Source organism: Mauremys mutica, chromosome 3 (genome assembly GCF_020497125.1).
Source record: "Mauremys mutica isolate MM-2020 ecotype Southern chromosome 3, ASM2049712v1, whole genome shotgun sequence".
Taxonomy (NCBI): Eukaryota; Metazoa; Chordata; order Testudines; family Geoemydidae; genus Mauremys; species Mauremys mutica.
This window is the reverse complement of record NC_059074.1, coordinates 45171973-45188018: the sequence shown is the minus strand read 5'-3', so window position 1 is coordinate 45188018 and position 16046 is coordinate 45171973. Positions and strand designations below refer to the sequence as shown.

The 16046-nt window shown below is 38.6% G+C and overlaps 1 long non-coding RNA gene across 1 annotated transcript in view; it reads right to left on the bottom strand.

Annotated features, from left to right (window-relative positions):
* Positions 1-8610, bottom strand: part of LOC123365911 — a 61048-nt gene extending 52438 nt beyond the window's left edge. Inside the window, exon 1 of the long non-coding RNA XR_006577823.1 lies at positions 8374-8610. This is a non-coding gene — a long non-coding RNA (uncharacterized LOC123365911). The remainder of the gene's footprint in view (positions 1-8373) is intronic.
* Positions 8611-16046: the final 7436 nt, after the last annotated feature.

The window sequence follows — 16046 nt, the reverse complement described above, 5'->3', positions numbered from 1 at the left end:
ATTGTGGACATATTGCATACCCTCTTTGCAGTCATTTTGCACAGGTGCAAATGACTTCACCATGTAGAATGCCCTGGAGAACAGGGCCAAAAATTCAATATTTTCCCTTTGTCAATGCAGTCTTCTTTATATGCCAGTTCCTATTAGCTATTGCTGTAACTCTTACTGTGAAGAATAAAGCTATAAATGTCTATATACCAGTGCAAGAAATTTAAAAGCAAAAAGAGGTGAACTAAAATACAAAGCAACGAAAGAGGACTTAGACATTATAGGCATTTCTGAAACATGGTGGGATGAAAATAATGAATGGAAGACTGAAATGCCTGGGTATAAACTATACAGGGAGGACAGATTAGATCAATAGAGACAGGGGAGTAATACTATACTGTGCTTAAAAGTCAATAGACTCTATTGAAATAAAACTTCTGAGTGGAGAGGATAATAAAGTAAAATCTGTAGATATCCAGATCCCATGTCACAAGGATATAAATATAAATTAAATGTAAAAGAATACTACTTCTCTCTATATCAGGGTAGTGGTAGTGAATGGACAATGCTGAGAAAAATGATAAGCAATAAATTTTTCTAAAACAGTAATAATGAATGACTATAATTACCCAAATATTATCTGGTCAAGCACTCATCAAGACTGGAGAGAGATGAAACATGAGGGAAATTATTTGCAAACATTTTGACTAGATCTAGGCAAAAAATGTCATGAAATGTTTTGCAAAAACTTTGCCCTCCTTTTTTATTCTTCTGTGAAAAAAATGAACCTTTTTGAAGATCAAACTAATTACCATTCAGAAAATTTTGACCAGCTACAAATTTGAAATATTAGAAGCAAGTTTTTATTTGCCATAGCCACTTCCTTTTTTTTTTTGCTTGTTGTGAGTATTGCTAAAAGAGAAGTCACGCCAAGGATTGAATGATCATAAAGACTAAATTACTTTCCCTCCTATTACTTCTAACTCAAGGTTGAGGCATATTTGAGTGACAGTGTGGGGAACCTCATAACACAGCTACCCACATTATGTCTCCTCTATGGACTGAGTGTTTCGGTTTCCAATGCTGCCAAGGGTACCTTTTACAAGAACGAAAGAAACAGAGATCGATTCAATGCTGTATTACAGCCCTTTTACACCAGAAGTTGTATGAACTTCCCCATACTGTGTCTTTACTCTGAGGTAGAAGAACCACCCCAAGAAGTAAGATCTGGCTGTAGCAAAGCAGGGAATTGAATCTAGATCTCCCAAATCTGAGGCTACAGCCCTAATGCCAAGACCAGCCTTTTGCTTTCATAGGGTCACTGGCTTCCCCTCCCTCCTTGAGCTACTCCAAGTCTCCTTCCTTTTTGTATCTATATAAATTTTCTCTAATGTAATTTTTCTGTCTTGGCCAATATAGTCACCATGCAGCATATCTTCATCATAATAGGAGATGGTTGAAAAGAAAATGTTTTGAGCAAGTAACTGGGATGAGACATTTATAATCTGATATCTCATCTCTCTCTCTCTCTCTGTCAGGTGCAATTTTAAACGAAAGAAAGATGGAAAGAGAAAGAACCAGGGGACTGCTTTTTAGGGAAATTAAATTATTATCCTGATAACGTTGCAAAGTGTGACTGGAAAGGTTACATGCTTCATGACACACAAGTGTTCTTCACATTTTAGTTCATTCAAGAATGATCCTGAACAAGATAAACAATGTTGACATGATTGTCTCTCGTCTAAACTTTCATCCTTTGGGTGTCAGGAAACAAACACCTTTGAAGCAAAAGAAGACACTCAGAAGCCCTAGAGCAGCCAAGGAAGACTTGATTCAGTGTTTCTCAAGGTTACACAACACTTTGCTGCAGCTAGACATAAAATTCCCTTTAGTGTTATATGGCTTTCCAGAGACATAATTTAGAATGTGACTAGCACCACATTTTCATATGCCTTTCCATACAAAATACTATAGTACTGGATATGATGCTTCAGAAATCATTGGGCTATAATTTACTCCATGGACAGAATGCAAAAAACCCCCAAAATGCAACAAAACAATCATATACATGAATCCTTTGAAACAAAAGGCTAACAATCCGGCAGAGTTTCTTATTGAGAAATATAAAGATCAGGTATATTGAGACTATAGTTTGTTTAATAGTTTAGTTTAATCCACCTCTAAAAGTGCTGCACTTGCATAGATGTTTTAAGTGGCAATTTACTAGAACTAAAAACTTAATAAATCAAGCCACTTTCTTCAATGTTTCCAAATAGAAGTAATTCAGAGACCCAGGGTCTGATTTGCTGACACTGCATTTCTGACATCTTTTGTGGTGCACAGTCACCATGATAGAAACTAAAGAGAACTAACTAAAAGAGCATTTGATTAATAGTGTCTCATATTTATATTAAAGAGCCAATTAATATTTTGGTTGAACTTAGTTTGTACATCCTTCACTGGCATATTTTCCCTGTTTAAAAATCAAGTTTTAAATACACCAGATTATCACCAATTAACCAGTTCTTCTTTTCATATACAAACAAATGTCTGTTTCTGCTTTAAAATAACTAGTTCTCTAGATTGCTAGTTCTGTAGGTGTCATTGTTAAGGTTATGTTCCGTTTCGCAGTTAAGGTCGGACCCAAAGCCCCCACTTTCTCCTCCCCTTTCATATCAGGGACTCTGTATACCCCACATTTTCCCTTATACCACATGCCATGGGTTCTGTGTCCTCCATGTTTCCCCTTCCAATTATTCCCCATTCTCCCCCCCCCCTCCATTTCCCACTTCTGTCCTGCCTCCCATTCCCTCCCTCCATTATTATTTATTTTCTTTTGGCCTGGTACATAAATGACACCTGGGTCACCCCACCTTAACTTGCCATTTCCATAATTTGTATTGCTTAGGGTATTATCAGCTATGTGTTTTGTTTAAGGGTGGCATTAGTCACTGTAGCAACCTTAACTGTAATGTCACCAAGAATATAAATGAGAAATGTATACATTACACAGTAATAGTTCTGAATTTGTTATTTCAAATGGCAGCAGAGTGTCACAAGGCATAGATTTATAGTTTGATCAAACAGGAGCCCATGATTATTTTTTTAATTGCTAAACAAAGTATAGCAATCCTGCAGTTGTAAGAAAAATGCTTAAGTAATTCGCATAGGTAACTTATTCAAAATAATTGTGATTTCATGTCAGAGTGGCTTTTTAAAATTATTTTCATAGTTATGCCTCTGTGTATGCAAGAAAAAAAACCCCTATGTACTCTGCATCAAACAGGTTCATTTTAAGGTAAGATCCCAAGGTTCAGATTGACATCTTTATACTGTAACTAGCAAAGGAGAATAGGTTTAAACACATTTAATAAAAGGAATAAGCAATGAGCTTTTAAACTGTCCCTAGAAAGCCATGGCCTGATATTATAACTTAACAATATTATGGTCTGACATTATAACTTAGAAAAAAAAAAGCTTCAAGCTCCAGCGTGTTTAATGAAATACCAGACAAGGAACCAAAATACAGACTCAGAGGGCCTGATTCAGTTCTCATTTATGCCAGTGTAAATCAGGAGTAATTCCATGAAATCAATAGAGGTTGCCTCAGAGTAAAACTGCAGAAGGTGAAAGCAAAGGCAGGAGGATTCTTATCTTACTATATGAAATAATGACGCCCCTAGTCAGGTTTTCTGTGAATAATAGATAATCGTCAGGATTCTGGAAGGAGCCCTCAACCTCTGGATGTACAAGAATGAGCCTCTAGTCTAGCGCTTGAATTAAAGATCCATTAGTTCAGAGGCAATAGAAACTCAAAACCTCTGTACACGTACATGATCTAGCCACTAGAAGGGAGACAGAGTCACTCTGTTAGCACAGATTACATCTATATGAACCATTAAATAAATCAAAAGGAATTTGATGACATTGTGGGAAATACTTAAACATGTCATTAAACCAATCGAGTCTTTCTTCCAGCCTGCCTGCTCCAAGAAACTCCAGTTAAAAGGGACAAAGACTCTGATGCAGGTTTAACCAAGCTGAAGATTGTAGCCTTTTTATGCATATAAGAACTAATTTTCTAGGGCCTTATCTTCCGAAGTGGATCCATTATTCTGAAACAAAATCATTTTTTTTAAATAAAGTGCCACATGGGGGAGTTATTCTGGAATAGGTATAGCAAAATAACAGGTTTCAGAGTAGCAGCCGTGTTAGTCTGTATCTGCTAAAAGAACAGGAGTACTTGTGGCACCTTAGAGACTAACACATTTATTTGAGCATAAGCTTTCGTGGGCTACAGCTCACTTCATTGGATGCATGCAGTGGATGCATGCAGTGGAGTGCCTGTAGACCCGCCACTCAGAGTGAATTCCCTTGAATAATAATGAGTTCCCTTAAACAAACATATTTATTTTCTTCAGGATGGGAATAACTGTATAGGTGTAATACTGTAACTTTGTGGATGCATGCATCTGATGAAGTGGGCTGTAGCCCACGAAAGCTTATGCTCAAATAAATGTGTTCGTCTCTAACGTGCCACAAGTACTCCTGTTCTTATAGCAAAATAGTTATTCCAGAATAACTGGGCTGGACAATTTCCTCATGTAAACAAGCCCTTTACTTTAAAATGCCAGTGCTCTTAGGCTTCATTCCTGCAAATACTTTATTCCCTTTACTCAGGTGTCTTCAGTGGAACTATTCACATCAATCAAGATAAACATGTATTTAAGTGTTTGCAGGAGTGGAGTCCTGATAACTTTGTTCAAGAGCAGACAGGTCCAAATATAATGGAGTTGTTTTCTGTTCAGTAACAGAGGTCCATGATTGGTGCCATGAAAGATTTTATGGGGAGGTGATCAAATGTAAGCAGTACAATGAAGATTTCTGTTATAAATCCATTCTAACTGACTGAGACATTGCTGCAGCTTGCAATCTGGCATATGTATTCTGAGCCAGATGTTAGGTCAGACTAGTTTCTTTGAAGGCAGTGGACCTATGTCAATGTAAACCAGCTAACAATCTGGTCCTTTGATTGATCATATGGGCAAATCTTTCAACAAAAATTATTATACTGGATGTAGACTTTTCTTGGGAGCATGGGGAAAGTAACATGTTTAAAGGTTTAGGTGCTTTCCTGTCATGATCTAGCTAAGAATATTAAGGGCCAAATTCTCTAATGGAATAAATGGGCACAGCTCCATTGATTTCAAAGTATTTCGAGCCATCTTCACCAGCAGAAACTATATTCCTAAGGGTCATCTACTGCCTTTGATCTCCACACAGAATTCTCATGAACATGTACTGAAGTCCATAGGAATTGCAAGCACATAACTGAGTGCATGCTGAAGCCCATAATAATGACATTGTGAAACATGAATTTTAAGAGATCTCTTCTCCTATAGAAGACCTCATGTGCATAAGTCCTGTTAGAAGTTATTCACATGTGAGGACTGAAGAAAAGATTGTTATAAACACAAATTCTGTCCTCAGACTGAAATTCTGCCCTTGGCTCAACTGTGTCTATGATAATTGAAACAAATTGTGTGTTTGTAAGGCAGATCAAATCCTGTGCTAAAAACATGATATATTTGCATTTTGCTATGCTGCAAAAAGTACAGATGACCAAATTCATATAATCACAGATAGTAAGGATTGTGTTAAAAAAAATCAGTTTCTGCTAAACTTTGAAGACATGCTGTTATCCTAAACAGGTGCATCTCAAACGAATATTGTAAGCATAGGTAACTGCCAATTGTAGCTGGAATAATCTATGTTCATGAAACTACTTTGATATGTAAACTATAGGGACTACTGGACTCCATGAATACAATATTTGCATATCTTTCTACTAAAGTGGACATAAAAATGGTACTTGAGGAAATTACATATATTTGTGGAACTCATGGAAATACTATGATTAAATAGTCTCATGAATGGATTCCACTCATCCACCTATAGTCTTAGCTGTTTTTGTGCTGTTGAGTGCTTGTAGACCTGCCACTCAAAGTGAATTCCCTTGAATAAAAATGAGTTCCCTTAAACAAACATACTTATTTTCTTCAGGATGGGAATAACTGTAAAGGTGTAAGACTGTATGTAACTTTGTCATCTGTACCAGGTGCATTATAAATAATCCTCATTTAATAATGAAAGAGTAATGACATACAAATTACTAATGTAAGTTTCAAATACTTTTCACTTTATATAACAGTACACAGTACAATAGAAATTGCTTTTACAAATTATGATACAATATAATGGTCAAGCAAATTTTATTGCTGGGCTGTGTGTATGCTGTGATTAAAATGTTCAAGAATAAACAATGTGAAATGTGGATCTATTATATTACATATAGAATGTTGGATATGATGTCTTCGTATCTATCACATACGCATCACAACTTCAGCAAAACTTGGTTTAAGCCTCTTACATAGCTAATAACAATTATTATGATATAATCTTGTCTGCTAAAGAAATGACCAGAAGTCATTCTGTACTAAAACAGCCCAAACTCAGCCCATGATAGAGATAAAAGACTTAAGCACAGACCGTTGGCCTAACTACTTTATGTGATTTTAGTACTATGAGCTAAATGTTGCAGTCCTTATCTCAGATAAATTTCTACTGGAGTCCTTAGTAAGAAATAAAAGATTGAATTCAGTACGTGTAAAATATGGACCATATTTTCCAGTCACTCAAATATGGAAACCCCACCCACAGCCTGATTCACACAAAGACCTGATCTAAGCAACAGTGAGAATATATTATGAAATTCCACATCCCTTTATTGTGTGAGTAACTCCTTCTAACATTAATGCAGTCTCCACATGTGCATCAAGGGGTGTATAGAGCCCACAGTGAGCAGAGAGCCATTGATTTTTTTCTCTCTCTTAAGCACTTTTTTCTTCAAATGGGCATCATTTTAATAGTCAGGAAACAAGAGGCCATTCCAGTTTTTTGTGACTTTATGATTCAACTGCTTGCTGTTATAGGGGAAGATTTTCAAAAGCACAAATGGGCAGTTAGGTGCCCAACACTAATTGAAAGTTAATGGGAGCCGGGTTACTAACTCCCATTTGTGCCTTTGAAAATCTTTCCCGTAAGCTTTAAGTATAATTAGTCAACTCAGTGCTGACCTTGTATTACACATTCTTGTTTGCACTGCAGACCTCAACCAAAACTCCAGCATGACAACAGGGCAGAACTTCACCATTCATCTGTAGTTTGTACTAGGGAATAGTAAAAAAAAAACAAAAAACCAGCAAGTTACAGCTATTAAGGGCCAGCCCTTCCATGGTGTGCAAGAAAAGTTTGCTACAAGGAGCTTTCTCCCTATCAACACTGCACGAGGGACCAGGCACAACTGCTGACTCTGTGTTCCCCACTAGAACCCCTATAATACTACACAGTACAGAAGGAATAGCAACAGGCCCTGCCTGTCCTCTGCTGTGCACAGCATAGCAGTCCAGCTGTGGAGAGAACACAAAATGTATCTTACTACTGGGGTAGCACAGCAGCTGTACTCCTCACAATGCCTCCTATAACTACCATTGGGTAGTGCAGCTCCACATGAAGGATTGTGCCCGAGAGGCTCCATATACCTGTTAATGTTCCTCACCACACATGTTTAATACCTAAATACATACTCTAGATTACAACCGCATTGGCATAATTAATCCACCATTGTATGGATTTTTATTACACATGATACATCAGTACAGCCCCTCTGGATGTTTTCTGAATTATAACGTAAAATCCCTCTTCCTGCTGTAAAGAATCTATATGCCAAGAAGAATGGCAATCACAATGATAGAGTACAGTGGTTCTGAAGAAAGTGTTCTGATGCATCATGTCACATGTCCTTTTATTTATGTCTGTACAGATTAAGGCAATCTATTTTGAAAGCTGCATCTGATTAGCATGAATTGACCCAGGACATTCTAAGCAGTGAGAAGGAGCCTTATGATACATCAGTTCAGTTCCATGCAGTAATGCTTTCAAGTGACTCCTTTTCAGACTCTACTATGGTGCTGTGAGGATGTGATGCAGTGTGTCAAGGATCTAGTGATCTTTGACCTACTTCACAGCATCCTCAAAAACTGTGATGCAGGCTGAAACTGAGATGCCTGGAAAGAGCAATGGAATATATGCTAATCCACACACCTAGAGTACCCCCCTCTTTTTTTGATATTTTGCTTCTCTAATAGTGTCTTGGAATGAAACCCTCAAAATGCCAAGGACAAAATGCCTAGGGCAGGAGTAGTTTTGGGGTCATTTCTTTATGAAGCATATATATATATATAGTTATATTTCTGCATTAAACTAACAACAGGAATGCTTTTCTCTAGATGAGTCATAAATTAATCATTTAATTCATTTACTCACTGGATTATACCAAGATGGTACAGAAGATTCAAAAGATGGAGGCTTAAGCCCTATGAGGCATACGTGGTCTTCTCTGCATAGTGCTGATGGGACCTAATTTGATCAGAAAGGGAGCCACTGGAAAAAATGACTATGTCATTATCTTCCCCTCTAACTCCACAGATCAGGCGCTCAGCTCCATGAGAAAAGGGGTTGAGGGGAGACTCTGGAGAAACAATAACATATGTAGCATGTTCTGCTCTCTGAGCAGTGTAAGGAAAGATAGCTATGTGGCAGATGATGCAACAGATAACAAAGATGATACAATAATGGAAGCTGTTACTCCCATTCTGCATTGCTTGATGCATTAAGAGAAGTATATGGTCCCATGATATTGCAGTCCTTACAAATTAAAAATTCATGGCTGATTAAAACAAGCAGAGAGACACTTAAAGCCATTATTGATTAAGTTTATGAATACGCCCCTTCAGGAGGCCAAGCTGCCAGCCTTACTTAAACAAGCAGCAGTTCCGTCTTTGCTGAAAACTCCATTTTTGGATTATATTAAACATGCCAGTTACTACCATCCCAATTTTCATGAAGATAATTGAGGTTGTGGTGATAGGCCAGGCCCAACAACACTTGGATTTCACAGATTTCTTTGTTCCCTACCTGTAAGGTGAATACTTGAGTAAGGAAATGAAATCATACTGATATCAATGGTTGATTATCTTTCTCTAGTGACAGATGTGGAATCTTTTAGATCTGTGAGCAGTGAGATATTGTTGAATTGTCTGTGGGTTATTGCAGGAGTAGTATCATGGAATGATTCTTTTGTGCATCCACACCTTTCTCTTTGGGAGAAACCACAGGTTAATGCCAGGCAAATGCTCATTCTTTCCAAAGGACCTCACATTTGGGAAGCCCTACAGGTTCCTCCTGCTCAGTGTTGGCATGCAACCATTAGAGGGGATTGTGAGATGTTTGGGAGCTACATTGTTACCAGTATTTTGATGATACTCAGCTTTATGCCATCTTTTCATTCAACCCAGATTCTAGTCTTATTACCAGGCCCTGAGCCAAAGACCACTGAAGTCAATAGGAAAGACTTCCAGTGATTTTAGGCTCCCAGTGTCTATGTCTCTCGGGAATCTGGATTAAAATGAACTGTCTCTGACTTAACACCGACAAATTAAAAACAAGGCTTATTGCTAGGCAGAAGCATTTGAAGAGGTGGTGGAGATTATATCTGCAACATCTATGGAGGTCACATAAATGAATTTCACAACATTATTCTTAGCCTTGAAATCTTATTGGTACCATCATTGCTCCTAGATCCTATCTAGCAAGCACTAGGGGGTCTACCATCAACCTCTGGCCAGGACACTTCAGCCATTCCTTTCTAATGAAGAGCTTAGAATAGTCCCCTTCTTGTCTTGACTACTATAACACACTCTGTTTAGGGCTGCCCCTGTAGTCCACCCAGTGATGTTTGTAGGCAGGGAAATATTTTTGAAGAACTGTCCAATATCTTGACCTTTCCAGCCATCAAGGATATGAGACCACAGAAAATTAAGGGGTTCTAAAAGCTTGGGGTCATGCTGAGCTCATAGGTATTCCTGAACGTCGAGACTGACACAGTAGCAAGGAATAATTCTTTCTGTCTCATCTAAGACCTCCTCTGAGACAAGCACTTAACTTTTGTCTCTTCCAGGTTAGACTTACTCTTTTTATTTGGGGTAGAATGCAACCACAAAAAAAATGGGTTCTGGTCACTGAAGCATATATTTCCAAGACCTGGAAAGTATAAATTTGGCAGTCTTCCTTTTTTGATTCTTTAGAATATAGTTTTTGGGGGGAGAGGGGACAGAGGGGATTGTTGTTTATACTAGAAGTTTAGGGCTTGTCTATCTTGAGGTGACTAATTACATTTATGAAATATCAAGAGACTGAAAGCTGAGCCATTGAGAGGCGAATAGATGTTTATTCAGAGTGTTTAAAACTGTGTTTTGCTGACACCTATTTAATTTCAATGCCTAATGACTATTTGAGACAAAGTATGTTGTGATATAGTGCTAGTCTATAAGTTACAGACGTCTCTTTTCTGACCTCCTGCGCCCAACCTAATCTCCACAATATAGTTTTGCCTTCATATAGGATTTTTCCAGCATTCCTTTGAAAACTGCAGCCCTAAAATAACCATTTTGCAACTGGCTGTTGCTTGCTGCATCTCCTTCTCATTCAGCTGCTAAGTATTCATTTCTATCGTTTTCTCCCAAATTTTCCTGCCTTATTCCTTCCCATATATGTCTCTGTGAAAAAGTTATTCCTTTCAGTTAAAGGTGTGAGAGTTAACAATAAGCCCCTTTTAGACTCCCAAGAAAGTTTCCCAAAACAACAGAGGACACCAGACTTGACATTCCTAACATTTAACATGCAGGAGATTTAAAACAAGACAAAAACAAACAAACAGAAGAGGTTTTCTTTACATATCATAAAGAAGGGAAACCCCTTAATAAAACATGAATGCTCTGCAGGTCACCTTTAAACTACACAGATTGGCACAAACTGTGTTCTCTCTCTCACACACACACACACACACACACACACACACACAGAGTCTCTATATGGAGAATAGAGAGAAATATTGCCTCCTTTAAAACTCACAAATTTTCTCAGTGTTTTGATTCCAAAGTGATAGATGCTTTAGAAAAACAATAGCTAGATTAGACAATGTTCTGTAATTAATGTGCTTAGATACTTCAATGGCAAGTAATATAGAAATGAGCAAGCTGGATTTGAATTCACAGTCAAAGAGTTTAAGGCCAAAAGGGATCACAGATCACATAGTCTGACCTCCTGTACATTACAGGCCACCAGAACCACTGAGCACCTGCATACTAAACCCAACAATCAGAATTAGATCAAAATATTACAGCCCACAGGAGATTAGAATCTTATGTGTCACAGGGAAAGAATAGACGGGACCGAGGTGCACCAGTGCAGTGGTAGGGAAATGATTTGGTGAAATAGAGCCAGATAATCCTAGCAAGTGACCTGCACCCACACGCTGCAGAGGAAGATGAAAAAACCCCAAGGTCACTGCCAATCTGACCTATGGGTGGGAATTCCTTCCTGACCCCACATATGGGAATCAGTTAGATCAGGGGTCGGCAACCTTTCAGAAGTGGTGTGCCGAGTCTTCATTTATTCACTCTAATTTAAGGTTTCACATGCCAGTAATACATTTTAATGTTTTTAGCAGGTCTCTTTCTATGAGTCTATAATATATAACTAAACTATTGTTGTATGTAAAGTAAATAAGATTTTTTAAATGTTTAAGAATATTCATTTAAAACTAAATTAAAATGCAGAGCCCCCTGGACCAGTGGCCAGGACCCGGGCAGTGACTGCCACTGAAAATCAGCTTGCATTCACATTTCATTACAATCTGTTGCCTTTTCCCTTTTGGCCAGTTCCTTATACACCTTACAGTTCTTGTACTGATCCCCATCTTCCTTAAATTAACTAATTTCCCATGTGGTATCATGTCAAATGCTTTACAGAAGTCCAAGTATATTAGATCTGCTGCACTTCCCTTATCTAAAAAAACAGTTATTTTCCCCAAAGAAGGAAACTGGATTGGTATGGCATGATCTCCCTTTGGTAAACCCATGTTGCATTGCGTCCTCTTTACTGTTTACCTCCATGAATTTAATTATTCTTTCCTTCACAATTTGTTCTACAGCCTTGCATATTACTGAGGTCAGTCTAACAGATCTGTAGTTGCTGGGATCACTTTTTCCCCCCTTTCTTAAATATAGGTATTATATTAGCTATTCTCCAGTCATATCATACCACTCCCAGATAGCTTTATTAAAAATTGTTGTTAGACTAGCAGTCCCATGTGCCAGTTCTTTCAGTATTCTGGGATGGGAATTTTCTGGTCCCACTGCTTTGATCACATTAAGCTCTTTACGTTTTTCTTTCACCCCAGATGTGATAATTTCCATTTCTAGACACTCATTTCCATCAGCTGCATTACCTTCATGGACATGTTCCATATTATCATCCTTACTGAAAATCATGGCAAAATATTTCATTTACTTTTGGGGCCATACCTGGATTATCTTTAACCTTCTTCCCATCCACATTGCATTGTGGCCAAACCTTGTCCTTCTTCATTCTCTGTTTATTTATATAACTAAAAAAAACCCTCAATTTATTTTAATTTTCTTGGCAAGAGCTAATTCAGCTTGACTTTTAGGAATTCTCACTTTATCCTTGCATTTTCTAACCTCCATGATGTAGCTTTCTTTGCTGATCAACCTCCTTTTCCATTCCCTCTATGCTCTTACTCCTAATAGTCTTATTGAGGTGGTTGTTCATCCAGATGGGTTTGGAGCCTTTCCCTACAAGCTTCGTTTCCTTGATTGGCATGCAAATTTCACATAGTTGATTTGAAGAAATTCCAAGACACATCCACATTGAAGTCTTTGAGCTCTTCAGTCCAAATTAACTAATTTCCAGAAATGTGCTGTTTTGAAATAAAAAATAATAGTTGACAACCTGGCTTTGATTCTTCCATTTAAATTACACTGAATCAATTACTCATGATCACTCAATCCAAGGTTATTTCCTATGACTAGCTCTTCTGAGATGTCCTACTTACCAGAACTAAGTCTAAAAATGCATTGCCTCTTGTTGGTTAGGTGACAACTTGATGAAGAAAACTGTTATCAATGCGATCCAGAAATAACTGGACCCTGCCAGTATTAGTAGCATTCATTCTCCAATCTATATCCGAGAAGTTAGTCTCCCATTTCAAGAAATACTTTTGGGAATTGTCTCTCTCCAATAATATTAAAGAAATCATATACATTTAGGACTGGAAGGGACCTTAAGAAGTCATTAATGCCCCTGCACTGAGGCAGGACCCAGTAAACTTAGACCATCCCTGATAGGTGTTTGCCCAGCCTATTCTGAAAAACCTGCAATGATGGGGCTTCCACAATTTCCCTTGGAAGCCTGTTCCAGCACCTAACTACCTTTATATCTAGTTTTCCCCCCTCATAACTAAACTAAATCTCCTTTGCTGCAGAATAAGCCCATTATTTTTTTGTCCTGTCTTCACTGGACATGCAGAACAATTGATCACCATTCTCTTTATAACAGTCCTTAATATATTTGAAGACTGTTATCAGGTCCCCCTCAGTCTCCTTTTCTCAGAACTAAACATTTCCTTATAAATCAGGTTTCCTAGATCTATTATCATTTTTGTTGTTGTCCTCTGGACTCCTTTCATTTGTCCATATCTTTTCTAACATATGTTGCCTAGAATTGGATACGGTAGTTCAACTGAAGCCTCACCAGTGCTGAGTAGAGGGGGACAGTTACCTCATGTGACTTATATATGACACTCCTGTTAATACACATGAGAAAATTAGTCTTTTTTGCAACTGTATTACATTATTGACTCACATTCTATTTGTGATTGTCTATAACCCCCAGATCCTTATCAACAGTACTAACACCTAGTTATTCTCCAATTTGTAGCTGTTCATTTGATTTTTCCTTCCTAAGTAAAGTACTTCACACTTGTTTTTATAGAACTTTTGTTGATTTCAGACTAATTCTCCAATTTGTCATGGTTATTTTGAATTCTGTTCCTGTCCTCCAAAGTGCTTGCAACCCTCCCAGTTTGGAGTCATCCACAAATTTTATAAACATGCTCTCTGTTGATCTGACCCAGTACCTCTCTGCAGTACCTGACCCAGGACTGACACCTTCATGACCCCGCTATATATGCCCCACTATATATGCCCTGCTAGTCTGACAGCAAACCATTGATAACTACTCTTTGAGTAGTCTTCCAACCAGTTGTACACCCACCTTAACGTAATTTCATCTAGACCCCATTTCCCTAGTTTGCTTATGAAAATGTCATGTGGGACAGTGTCAAAAGCTTTATTGAAAAGCCTCCATCCATTAGGGCAGTACCCCTGTCAAAGAAGATAATAGATGGGTTTGGCATGAATTATCCTTCACAAATCTATGTTGGATATTCCTTATAATCCTATTATCCTCTAGATGTTTACAAATTCTTTCCAGGTATTGAAAAAAGGCTGACTGGTCTATAATTCTCCAAGTCCTCTTTGTTCCCCGTTTTAAAGATAGGTATTATATTTTCCATTCTCCCTACATGTGCTCCATGAGTGCTTGAAGATAGTTGCTAACAGTTCCTACGTTCCTTCAGCTAGTTACTTAAGTACCCTAAGATGAATTTCATCAGGCCCTACTGACTTGAATACATTTAACCTATCTAAATAGTCTTTATTCTGTTATTTTCCTATTCTGTCTTGTGCCCCCTTGTTGTTAATATTAATTGTGTTGAGCATCTGGTCACCATTAACTCTTTTAGTGATGACTAAAGCAACATAGGCAGCCATCTTGATGTCCTCCATTACTAGCTCTCCTGTCACACTAAGTAGAGGACCTATACCTTCCTTTGTCTTTCTCTTGGTTCTAGTGTACTTAAATAACCTCATCTTATTGCCTTTGATGTTCCTTGCTAGCTATAACTCATTTTGTGCCTTGGTCTTTCTGATTTTTTCCCTACATTCTTGTGCTATTCTTTTGTACTCCTGCTTAGCAATTCATCTATGTTTCATCTTTTTGTAGGATTCCTTTTTGATTTTCAGGTCATTAAAGACCTTCTGCTGGAGACATATTGGCCTCTTACTATTCTTCCTATCTTTCCTTCACATCAGAATAATTGACAGTTGTGCATTTAATATGGTCTCTTTGGGAAACTGGCAGCTCTATTGAACTCCTTTATCCCTTAGATTTTCTTCCATTGGATCTTACCTACCAAATCTGTTGAAGTCAGTTGTCCTTATTTTGCTTTTCTCACTCCTTCCTTTCCTTAGAATTATGAAACCATCATTTCATGATCATTTTCACTCAAATTGCCTTCCACCTTCAGATTTTCAAGCAATTCCCTTCCTATATGTGAGAATGAAGTCTAAAATGGCTGTTCCACTTGTTAAATCCTCCACTTTCTGAAACAAAAAGTTGCCCTCAATACATTCCAAGAACATAATGAACAGTCTGCGTTTTGCCATGCTGGATAGTTAAATTCCCCCATTGCTACAAGGTCTTATGTTTTGGATATTTCTGTTGTTTGTTCTAGAAATGCCTGATCCAGCTCCTTTTCCTGATTTGGTGGTCTATAGCAGTGTTTCTCAAACTGGGATCTGCAGACTCCTGGGGGTCACTGAGGGGACTCCAGGTGGTCCATGGACCCTGCTGATCAACTCCTCCCCTCCCTCCCACTGCCTCCTTCATGCCAGGGAACAGTTGTTCCTCAGTGTGCAAGAAGTGCTGGGAGGGAGAGGGGGAAGTGGGGAACCCAGCTCCATGCCACTCCTGGAAGAGGCCGGCACTCCCTGCAGCCCTGGGTGGGGGTGCAGAGGGTCTCTGTATGCTGCCCTGGCCCGAGTGCCGACTCCACAGCTCCCATTGGCTGGGGACTGTGGCCAATGGGAGCTACAGGGGTAGCACCTGCAGGCGGGGCAGCACGCAGAGACCCTCTTCCCCAACCTAGGAGCCGCTGTCAGAGGGATGTACTGGTCGCTTTCGGGAGCCGCCTGAGGTGAGCGGTGATCCCTCTCACCCCAACCCCTTTCCCTAGC